Source organism: Penaeus chinensis, chromosome 33, assembly GCF_019202785.1.
Source record: "Penaeus chinensis breed Huanghai No. 1 chromosome 33, ASM1920278v2, whole genome shotgun sequence".
Taxonomy (NCBI): Eukaryota; Metazoa; Arthropoda; class Malacostraca; order Decapoda; family Penaeidae; genus Penaeus; species Penaeus chinensis.
In genome coordinates this window covers 8,289,088-8,301,587 of record NC_061851.1, presented here as the reverse complement: position 1 = coordinate 8,301,587, position 12,500 = coordinate 8,289,088, and the positions used below count along the sequence as shown (strand labels likewise).

Genomic DNA, 12,500 nt, shown 5'->3' with positions numbered 1-12,500 from the left:
TTAAATAATCAAATAATATCAATAAAAATAATAATGATACTGATGTTGCTAATTCTGATAATGATGATGGTGATAATGATAATAACTACAACAAAAACGACGACGAAGACAATGATGATGCTAATAACAAAGGTAATAACAATGGCAATGACCATAGCAATAATAATGACAATAGAAATAATCATGATGATGATAACAATAATAATAATAATAATAATAAGAAGAAGAAGAAGAAGAAGAAAAACAACAATAATAATAGCTATAATAACACCAGCCACGTGTTCCCCATGAATATCAAACAACAATCGACACCTTATAGCAAGTTTCTCCCGCTGGGCCATAATAACAAATAAAAAATGAACAAATAAAAGGACCTGCAGCGATGAAATCCATGATCGCAAAGAGAGTAATCCATACCAGAGTGAGCGAGTGATTGACAGTGACAGCAATGCCAGCGGTTTGTTATGACAGGTGTTAAGTGGACACACCTGTGGGCCCCTCCCTCCCTGCTCACCCCGCCTTCATGCCACGTGCCCTTACATGAGGGGGTATGGAGAGGGGGAGTGGGAGGGAGAGGGGAAGGTAAGGGAGGAGGGTGGGGGTGCAATTTTATCTCGATCATCACAACGGTTATAATATAATGAATGCGTGGATGTACGCTCATTATTGTTGTTGGAGGACTGTCCGCGTGGTGGGTCGCAGTGGAAAGGTGAGGGAGAGGGAGAGGGAGAGGGAAGGAGAGAGGGAGAGAGAGGGAGAGAGAGGGAGAGAGAGGGAGGGAGGGAGGGAGGGAGAGAGGGAGGGAGGGAGAGAGAGAGAGAGAGAGAGAGAGAGAGAGAGAGAGAGAGAGAGAGAGAGAGAGAGAGAGAGAGAGAGAGAGAGAGAGAGAGAGAGAGAGAGAGAGAGAGAGAGAAATATGAAATGAAAGCCAAGTTGGTCAGAAACCCAAACAGCCCCCCCCAAAAAAAATATGAATGAAACCCGGCGAAAATAACAACACATGAACCTTCCTCTGGCCTACGCGACCTCAGGTGTCTCGTGTTGATGTGCAAGCGACGACACCTGACACACACACAGGGTCAGTTCGCCCACACCAAAAACAGCGACCTCCACATCTTAAAAAAAAAAAAAAAAAAAAAAACAGAAATACACAGTTCTTAAATCTATCCGTACGAATGGGGGAGTTAAATCCTAACCCAGGCGACGAGGGACACCCACGGCACCGGTCACTCATGAGACGATGAGTCCCTCACGAGCCATTCGCACTCGGCCGTCAAAATGTCATGAGGGGCGGTAATTCATGCGGCTGTCCATGAGCACTTTCCAGCCCTCGCAGCGTTTTGATGGCAAATCATTCCTCAACGAGAAGACTATATTTTTGCCGGAATGAAAAAAAAGCGAAGCCACGGAAAATATATGGGTAAATAACTCACTCCCCCTCCCCTCCCCTCCCCTACCTTCCTCCCTCCCTCTTTCTCTCTCTCTCTCTCTCTCTCTCTCTCTCTCTCTCTCTCTCTCTCTCTCTCTCTCTCTCTCTCTCTCTCTCTCACACACACACAGACACACACTCTCTCTCTCACTCTCACTCTCACTCTCACTCTCACTCTCACTCTCACTCTCACTCTCTCTCTCTCTCTCTCTCTCTCTCTCTCTCTCTCTCTCTCTCTCACACTCATCTCACTCACTCACTCACTCACTCACTCACTCACTCACTCACTCACTCACTCACACACACACACACACACACTGACTTATTATCATTATCAGTATTGTCCCTACACACGCACCCGATTCTCACTCTCACCCCTACACTTTCCCTTACTCAATCGCACGCGTCAGGCAAAGTAACCATCTCATCTTATCACGTGACCTGTAGGCTAATTGCAAACAGGAGTCAAGATCAAAGTAACTAATGTGTGAGTGCCAGAGTGGCTGTCACGGTGGATGAAGCGTTGTAATTATCACCAATTCTGTTCTTGGCCAAATTTTGTTTCGCCGAAGAGAAAATTCTGCCTTTTTTGTTTTTTCTTCTCTCGAGCGCCATTTTGCGGAGCGAGGGACAGACGCGGGATACAAGAGGAAAAAATTAGAGATTTGACATCTTGGTCGTTTGTATAGATCATCCATATATCTAATTTGATTTCGTTTGTAGTTAAAATTTTAGCATCTTCTCTGCTATTCGCCTTTCTTAATTACCTACTTCACCGGTTTCGTTCGTAAGCTTCCTCTGTAACACTGGGCCGAATCGCTCACACAATCATTTCGTCCGCAAAGCAGTGTCACTCCGTTTTGCTGTTATAACTTTCTGTTTCACTTATTTAGTTCATCACTGATTTGTCAAATCTATTTACCCTGCTTCATTTTTGGTTCTCTCCTGTGTGCTTATTCGCCTGATTTACACAATGTTCTGGTCTGATTCGAAGCTGTCTTCACACATTTTACGCTACTTTCCAGCTTCGTCGACAAGAGAAGGACGCAGGGATGTTAGGGTGATTAGGCTCCTTGTAATTTAGGGAAATCCCTTTCTAAGCCCGAACATCCTTGTTGTCCCTCGTCCTGACCCTGCTCCATCCTGTCCCCTTATTCCTATCGCAGCAAATATTTTCTCGTTCTTTACGAAAAGCGACGATGAGGCTCTATAAACGGTACGTGGAACAACAACAACAACAAAAAATAGCTTTGAAGAATCCCTGACTTCTCATATCCATTCTTCTTCTCTTTTTTCAAGCTCCTCAATTATTTTTCTCCCCATTCTCTCCATTTCCGATACCTTTCTCCGTCCTACGCTATCCCCTCCACTCTTCCCTCCCTCTGACATGGATATAAAAGCATTCGACATGCACTGTACACAAACAAACATCTACAAGCACGAGAGAGAGAGTCAGACAGAATCCTTACAACATGGGCGCGCCAGACGCACACACACACACAAACCTTAGTCAACAAATTGGTACTTAGAAAATAGCATTATCTAACACTCGTACATGAGGGGGGATGCAAAGGGGAACTGAAAGAGGTAGGGAGAAGGAGAGAGGGGTGATAGCGGGTAGAATGGTGATGTGAGAACGGTGGGAGAAGAGAGATAAGGAGGAGAAGCAGGAGAGAGAAGTGGGAGCAAGAGAAAATAACAGCGGGAGAAAGACAAAAGTCTAGAAAGAGGAGAAAAACGTAGAGTAATAAAATAAAAAAATTACGAGGCAGAATCAAACAAAGGAAGAAGGGAGAGTGAGAGAGAGGGAGAGAGGGAGGGAGAGAGGGAGAACGGGAGAGAGAATGAGAGTGAGAGAGAGAAAATAAGAGAGAGAGAGAATGGGAGAGAGAGAGAATGGGAGAGAGAGAATGGAGAGAGAGAGAATGAGAGAGAGAGAGAATGAGAGAGAAAGAATGGGAGAGAGAGAGAGAGAGAAAGAATGGGAGAGAGAGAAAGAATGGGAGAGAGAGAAAGAATGAGAGAGAGAGAATGAGAGCGAGAGAGAGAATGAGAGCGAAAGAGAGAATGAGAGCGAAAGAGAGAATGAGAGCGAGAGAGAAAATGAGAGCGAGAAAATGAGAGCGCGCGTGCGCTCTCATTTTTATATCCATGTTTCAGAGAGAGAGAGAGAGAGAGAGAGAGAGAGAGAGAGAGAGAGAGAGAGAGAGAGAGAGAGAGAGAGAGAGAGAGAGAGAGAGAGGGTGAGACTTCACTTGAGAGGCACCAGTAACGCCCACGGCAAGCGCAACTCGCGCCCACACGGCCGAGCGAGGGCAGGGTCAGAGGTCAGGTCGTGGCAAGGATAAGAGATGCTAGCTGGTTACACTCAACGATGCCCATTGACGCCAAGATAAACACCCTCACGTGGAACCTCTCTTTGGCGGCTTATATTAACTGGGCGAGCCTGTGAAACCTTCCAGCTTCGGGGTGGGGGGAGGGAAGTGAAGAGGGAGGGGATGAGGGAGGGGGAAGGGGTGAAGAGGGAGGAGGATGAGGGAGGGGGGAAGGGGTGAATAGGGAGGAGGATGAGGGAGGGGGAAGGGGTGAATAGGGAGGGTGGAAGGGATGGTAAATGTGGGGGGAAGGGGTGGGGGGGAAATATTGTGGCGTTGTGGCTGTTTATTTTCATTATTCGCAGGAGAATTAACATCTTCATAGCTATCACTAACGATATCGTTAGCTAATGGCATTACTTAACGCCTAACTTTGTTAATCGCCGCAGCCATACTAAAGTCAATACTTACGACCCTTTTTAAAGCCTGTGACTCCCCTTCTCACGAGGATAAAGCTCGTCCTTGCCAGATTGGGCGCCTTTCCTGACATCAATTCAGGAAGAATTAATTACTGAATAAATTCCCTTAGATAGAATTAATAAAATGATGTGGAAAGATAAGAGTCAGCACATGTATGTACATGTGTGTGAGTGTGTGTGTGAGTGTGACTGTGAGTGTGAGTGTGAGTGTGCGTGTGCGTGTGCGTGTGCGTGTGCGTGTGCGTGTGCGTGTGCGTGTGCGTGTGAGTGAGTGTGAGTGTAAGTGTGAGTGTGAGTGTGAGTGTGAGTGTGAGTGTGAGTGTGAGTGTGAGTGTGAGCGTCAGCGCGCGCGTGTGTTACCAGCGAACATTTGTGTATTTGTGCGAGGGAGGGCAAGGGAAGGAAAAGACGGCTGACCACAACCCTAGGGCGCCCCATGGGGTCGGCGTCTTCCCTCGTTTGTCACGGGATTAAACGCTCGTTTGGAAAATAACATTTTGAAGACAGTGTTACTTTTTTTCTTCTCTCTCTCTCCCTCCCTCCCTTTCTCTCTCTCTCTCTCTCTCTCTCTCTCTCTCTCTCTCTCTCTCTCTCTCTCTCTCTCTCTCTCTCTCCTCTCTCTCTCTCCTCTCTCCCTCTCTCCCTCTCTATCTCCCCCTCTCTCTCCCTCTCTCTCTCCCTCTCTCTCTCCCTCTCTCTCTCCCTCTCTCTCTACCTTCTCTCTCCCTCTCTCTCTCCCTCTCTCTCTCCCTCTCTCTCTCCCTCTCTCTCTCCCTCTCTCTCTCCCTCTCTCTCTCCCTCTCTCTCTCCCTCTCTCTCTCCCTCTCTCTCTCCCTCTCTCTCTCCCTCTCTCCACAAGGATGCCAAGACCTCACAGCTGTTGACATTGGAGACACCTGAGACACCCGTGTTTTGACTCGCTCCTCAGGTGACATCGCGACACACAAGCTGACAACGCATGGAGAAGCAAAGTTCAACGACGGTCCAGATTTGATGACAGGTGCCCTGCATCGACAAGATTTTTTGGTGGATGCAGAGATCGGTATGTTATATTTTTTTTTGGCCCGTAGTTATGCGTTTATTTTTTTATTTTTTTTTTTTGTCTTTCTTTCCCTCCTGAATTCGAAGTTTGCTAATCATCCACATGAACACACTGGCCGGACTGACCGGGTAACCTGATACTACAGTCTACAAGAACTACCTCCACCTGATGGACCAAACAGGTCGCCTACCACCTTACCTTCCTCACCTGGTCACCACCTGAGTACCAAAAGAGCCCCGAAGCGTGAACGACCGGACGCACCCCCCACCCCCCCCCATCACAAGCCACCGGGTCCTCTCCCAGAGATTTTCTTCAATCCGCCTTCGGTTATTCAGTTATTATTCAGGTACTCGTCTCCGGATCCCCATTCCGCCCTTTCCGTTCCCCCTCTAATTCATTCATATGTTTATAATTTCATTAATAATGATTTTTTTTCTACTTCACAGACCACCCCTACCCCCAACACTTCCTCCCCCCCTCCCTCCCTCCGTCGGCAGAACTCCCCTTGTTCGGCTTGGCTTCACAACACTGCAGTGGGGCGGGCAGGTGCGCCGGGGGCCTGGGCTTCACCAGCTCAATACGCGATTAAAATACCACATTACGCTCCGATAACCAACTTGCCACGGGGCGCTTCGGAGTTCTCTTCGCCGACTCACGGCTATCGGGGCATTAGGGGCCTTGGCATACCCTGTGTGTCGACTCTTAAATACCCGACGAATCACAAATCCAGCGAGTCATAACCGAACGCGAGAGGAAAAAGAAGAAAAATAAAGGATGGATAAGTAGGGTAACGATGAGAATTACGAAGAAAAGAGAGTATGAATTAGGAGAAGAGGAAAGAAAGATGGGGAAGAAAGGAGAGGAAAAGGACAGAAAAAAAGAAGAGAAAGGAAGAGAGCCACAAGAGTCGGGCTTGTGGTTGACCCCTACTGACCCTACAACACACCTGGCAAGTGTCATGTCATACACTTGACCTCCTCTAGGGACCTGATTTATGGGCGGAGCTTAAGTTACGTTACGAGGGAGTAGGGAGGGGTGAAGAGGAAGAAGGGAGGGATGAATAGAGGATAGGGGAAGGTGGAAAGGGAGTAGAAGGGAAGGTGGAAAGGGGGTAGAGGGGAAGGTGGAAAGGGGGTAGAGGGGAAGGTGGAAAGGGGGTAGACGGGAAGGTGGAAAGGGGGTAGAGGGGAAGGTGGAAAGGGGGTAGAGGGGAAGGTGGAAAGGGGGTAGACGGGAAGGTGGAAAGGGGGTAGAGGGGAAGGTGGAAAGGGGGTAGAGGGGAAGGTGGAAAGGGGGTAGAGGGGAAGGTGGAAAGGGGGTAGACGGGAAGGTGGAAAGGGGGTAGAGGGGAAGATGGAAAGGGGGTAGAGGGGAAGGTGGAAAGGGGGTAGAGGGGAAGGTGGAAAGGGGGTAGAGGGGAAGGTGGAAAGGGGGTAGAGGGGAAGGTGGAAAGGGGGTAGAGGGGAAGGGCGAAAGGGGGTAGACGGGAAGGTGGAAAGGGGGTAGAGGGGAAGGTGGAAAGGGGGTAGAGGGGAAGGGCGAAAGGGGGTAAACGGGAAGGTGGAAAGGGGGTAGAGGGGAAGGTGGAAAGGGGGTAGAGGGGAAGGTGGAAAGGGGGTAGACGGGAAGGTGGAAAGGGGGTAGAGGGGAAGATGGAAAGGGGGTAGAGGGGAAGGTGGAAAGGGGGTAGAGGGGAAGGTGGAAAGGGGGCAGAGGGGAAGGTGGAAAGGGGGTAGAGGGGAAGGTGGAAAGGGGGTAGAGGGGAAGGGCGAAAGGGGGTAGACGGGAAGGTGGAAAGGGGGTAGAGGGGAAGGTGGAAAGGGGGTAGAGGGGAAGGGCGAAAGGGGGTAGACGGGAAGGTGGAAAGGGGGTAGAGGGGAAGGGCGAAAGGGGGTAAACGGGAAGGTGGAAAGGGGGTAGAGGGGAAGGTGGAAAGGGGGCAGAGGGGAAGGTGGAAAGGGGGGTAGGGGTGAAGAGAGGATAGGGAGAGAAAAGGAAAAGGGTAAGGATGGAGAGGGGGGAGCGGCATAGAAGGCGATGGGGAAAGTGGATAAAACCCATGATGAAAGAACAAATGAATAAAAACCACGAATACAAAAATAAGAATAAATAGACAGCCTAGACCAGAACAAACAGGATGATTAAGGATAAACAAAACAGAGAAGGAAAGGAAACAGTGCCGGTAAAGATCAAGGTGAAACGGCCGCTGTGATTTACTGGAAATAAAACATATGGATGAAAACAAAGGCATCGCTGTATAAATAAGCTCATCGCTATTGGACAAATCAACACACAAATAAGAGAGCGATTATGAGGAGGGGATGGCCGGGAAAGGAAAGAGATAAGTGGAGATTGGGAGAAGGGGAGGGAGGGAGGGAGGAAGGGAGGGAGGGAAGGAGGGAGGGAAGGAGGGAGGGAGGGAAGGAGGGAGGGAAGAAGGGAGGGAGGGAGGAGGGAGGGAAGGAGGGAGGGAAGGAGGGAGGGAAGGAGGGAGGGAGGGAAGGAGGGAGGGAAGGAGGGAGGGAGGGAAGGAGGGAGGGAGGGAAGAAGGGAGGGAGGGAGGGAGGGAGGGAGGGAGGGAGGGAAGGAGGGAAGGAGGGAGGGAGGGAGGGAGGGAGGGAAGAAGGGAGGGAGGGAAAGAGGGGAGGGAGGGAGGAAGGGAGGGAGGGAAGGAGGGAGGGAGGGAAGAAGGAGACGGAGGGAAGAAGGGGAGGGAGGGAAGAAGGGAGGGAGGGAGGAGGGAGGGAAGAAGGGAGGGAGGGAAGAAGGGAGGGAGGGAAGAGGGGAGGGAGGGAGGGAAGAGGGGAGGGAGGGAGGGAGGCAAGAAAGAACAGATAGAGAAAGAGACATGAGAGGGAGGGCAGGAGGGGAGGGGAGAGAAGGAGGGGGAGAGGGAAGGGAAGAAACGGACAAAAGAGAGACCGAAAATATGAAAACTAAAAGACAAGAAATACGACTCCAACGGACATACACATACACAAACACAATCACAAACGCAAACACATACACATACACACACATATATATGTATGTTTGTATGTATGTATGTATGTGTGTGTGTGTAAGAAAAATGTCAAAAAATCCACTGTCTACTTGCACTCCGTTTTCACACGCTTTACAAATAAGAGGAAAGGAAGCAATCAATAAAAAAATTAAAAAATAATAAAAAGCTCACAAATTACGAACGCGAGGGATAAAATCTATGATATGCAATACTAAAGAAAAAGACACGAGAAAATGCAAGTGAAAAATAAGTGAAATTAAATGAAAAACTCTAAATGTTAAGGTAATTCTGAATTTAAAATAACTAAAAAAAAGTATTAAAAAAATAGGGTAAGTGGGTCCAGTGGTCCAAAAAAAACATACGTAATCCTAGTCAAAATCAAGTTTCGAAAAACTGATTTAATGTTTTTCTGGATATTCTAGAAAAAAAATACCTCGAGAAAAAATGAAGTATGTGTATATATTAAATATGATTCTGACGAAAAATCCAGAAACTCTGAAGTCATTCCGCCTTTTTTTTTTTTAAATAGAGGTATATCGGATATAGTAAAAACCGTGATACTGGCCGAATGTGAATAAAATACACCGCCCTCCATTCTATGCAAACACCAATACTAACCAATAACATAAATCAGGTGCTTGCCGGACGATAAAACACCATCTTTACTTTGAAGGGAAAAAAAACATGCGCGTCATAAAACATATCGTCAACCCCTAAAATGGTAGAAGTAGACCATGATATGCTGAAATGATCACAGTAGAAAACCATACAAAATAAACATATAAACAAAAACAACAATAATACGGCACTGCTACACAAAAATAATTAGGCCTAAAATTACAGTCAATGACATTTAGATAAACTCCTTTTCTCTACAGAGGCCATTCTTAAATAAGAAAAAAAATCAGACAGGGAACATTCACGCACGCATTCACTCACATGTTTGTTTTTTCAACATTATACACTTTCTATACTGTGGCCATTTTCGTCACCCATTCGTCTTCACCCACTACGTTTATTATTACGAAACGTCAAAAAACAATTACATTTTCTCCTAAATCCGTAAATTCAATCACTGCCAATCATCCTAGTCAAACAAATAGCCGATCACTCTTCAAAGAAAAGGAACCTGCCGCCTCCTGCAAGCGTCCTTCAGTCCACCGGTGATTCTCGCTTGCATTTCGGTCTCTGGAATTCGCCTCGACAAGATGGAGTCGGCCGTGGCCAGGTAAAATTACACCCCCTGCCCCCTGCCCTTTACCCCCCGCACCATACCCTCAACACACACGCCCTTCAAAGGCATAACGAGAGAAAAAACATATTCCCTAACTTTGTGAGTCGTTTTTCCCTTATAAAGCAAAGCTCCATTCTACCCCCGAGGCCTTAAAACGCCTTGGGAATATCCACAGGAGACAGGATAACTCCCGCCATGGACGTCCGCTTGAATTTATCCTTCTGGAATGCGTCAGATATGTGCGTGTAGGTAAGGGCGTAGGTGCGTGCAGGCCACAGGAGGTGTAAACATGACAGACGAGGGTGTTCGCCGACACCCCGCATATATGGAACGTTCCTGTTGTCCCAGTTTTAATGTTTTGTCGCGATGTAATTTGTCGTTGTCCAATTGTGTCAAATGGCAGAATGATAAACAATATATTTTTGACGGAAGTTAAAGCTTTCATTTTTAACGTAATCGGAAATTCGATTTTCATTACCAGAAGCTTGGCAATATTTACCGATCATATTTAGCATTATCGAGACAGCAAAGCATACAAAGAACAAATAAATTTTCATTTTAAAGCCGTAACTCAAAAATAACGGCGAGTTACAAGAAGCAACCCCGGTTTGTCATGGCGCATCATGTTAACCTGTCATTTGTTATCTGCATGATGGCTATTTCTTTGACAATAACAACAGGGAGTATATATGTGTTCATTATTGTTATTACATACAATACGCATCTCCTCATCAATCCGTGATTTATTCATATCTAATGTAATCCACTGCGGGGTACATTACAGACACTGCAGCGGAGGTTTAGAACTACAAAGAGAAATACTTCTTTCCTATCTATCATTCCACCTCCTATCTATTCCCTTTACTCCTCTCGCCCGCCTGTGTTCCCCTCTTCTCAATCCCCTTCCCTCCCTCCCTCCATAGGTAAGGTTGGAAGGACCTGCAAACCATACAAGCGCGAGCATTATGGCCAGCGCAGTAGGTCCCGCTCTCAACCTGACGCCACTGAGGACCCGAAATATTTATCCCTCAGGAATGTTGATGTCCCCGGGAACGCGTGCGCGATCGCCAGGTTAGAATGAGCGCATGTGCTGTGCCCCCCCTCTTCCCCCATCTCCCTTGTACCCCCATCGCCCTCTTACCCTTGCCGACAGTCACGCAACAAGTCTGTTAATTCTCCTTAGAGTTTTCGATATAGCAGAGCAAATTCATGGAATACGTTCGCCAAAAATCGAATAAATGAATCTAGTGGAAGTCGGGTTCAAATCAGAGCAGCTGTCAAATCCTTCGACGTGACCTAGCATGACCCCCCAACCCCTATCAACTCGGATCGGAGCCATACTTTCCCGCCAAAACTTTAGGCAACCCCGCCGCCTACGCAAGTCTCGGGGAGGATGCCAGCGCGTGACTTTTGTTGACATTCCTTATCCAAAAAAAGTGTTATAGCACTGAATTTTAACTCGCAGGTGCATAAAGAGCACGGTTAACATCACCAAATTAAATGTTATCTTCACTGTCAACTAAACTGTAAAGTCTTGACCCCTATCACAGAAAATTGTAACGTGTAATAGCAGGACAAATTGCACTCTGTGACAACTCCATACCGGAATACCACCACGTGTTATGTGAGGCAGAGTCTGAACTTGGCTGGGAATCTGGCTGGCTGTATGCAAAGTTAGAACAAACTCCTACAGGGTGAATTATATGTTTAGTTCACACATCTGGTTGCATTAACAATTTTTCGGTAATAGTAACAATATATATTCTCCTGAAAAAAAATACGCAGACAGGAATAGATATCAAGATAGAGTCGGCCGTGGGTATGATGTGCTTTCTATTTAAGCTTGAGTACGAACAAATTGCAAGATATGTAAATTGTGAATACACGTTAACCATAGATACAGCCAAACTACCCAGGTGTAATGGTACAATAAAATAAGTGTAATCGAGCATTTAATAACAATGTCTCCCGTGTCCCACCAATATAGAAAAATGCGGTTGCAAAGAAACATCAAAGTATAAATACATACGCATTAACTCTAAATTAAAGAGTATTGTTTCAATACTTATAAATTTTGTAAAGTGTAGGAACCACAGTACGTGTCTGTCGAGGAGCCAAGTCAAGCGCTGGGCAAATGCACAGCTTTACAATCAAAACGGTAAAGCTGGTGGAACCTGTCAAGTTTTTTTTTTTTGTCCTCAGGTCAACGTACCCTAAGATATCCATAGAGCCTTCATATCTCTCTCTCTCTCTCTCTCTCTCTCTCTCTCTCTCTCTCTCTCTCTCTCTCTCTCTCTCTCTCTCTCTCTCTCTCTCTCTCTCTCTCTCTCATTTGGTTGTGAAATTAATTTAGCATTACACATGTCAGGTTAAAAGTGAGGTCATGCCTTTTACTGGGTCGTTCGGGTCACGACCATACACTGCATGAATGTCGCCCACTGCCAAATCTCACATGATAACACGCGTTATCTATTATCTAGTCTTATCTAATCATCGTGATTCCAAATCACCCACGCCAAACAAGAACTAGTCCCGTAAAACATCAATTTCTTGACAGCCATTTCCCTCTGAACAAGCATAATCACTGACTTTACCTGTGTCACCTTCATGCCCCCTCCCCCCCTATCCAACCGCCCCAACCCTCCCCTCTGCCCAAGGTCACAAAGGTCATCTTACTCACGACCTGACGGTGGGTTTGTTGCTACCTGGTGGACTGTGTGACCTCAGTTGACCTCGACTATAATAGCGAGGTCACCTGGTGGTCACACAGATCATCGTAAGGTAAAGATATTACAGATAAAAGTACCGACTTTAATGACCTATACTAGGTGTTTGTACGGAGACAAAGCGAATATATTTTAAGGTTAACATTTACCAGCAACTATAAGGCAATTGCTGGTGAAGCATTCTTCGTTTATTGAAACCGATATGGGCCTAAAAGTAAACGACACCTTCCTCATTACTCTGGTAGGCGGATCTCACCTTGGGGGGATAAGC

At 46.8% G+C, this 12,500-nt stretch overlaps 1 protein-coding gene across 1 annotated transcript in view; it reads right to left on the bottom strand.

Annotated features, from left to right (window-relative positions):
* The window catches only part of LOC125043176 (transcriptional coactivator YAP1-like), a 179,574-nt gene that overhangs the window by 166,234 nt on the left and 840 nt on the right, over positions 1-12,500 (bottom strand). The gene's annotated exons all lie outside the window — the stretch shown is intronic.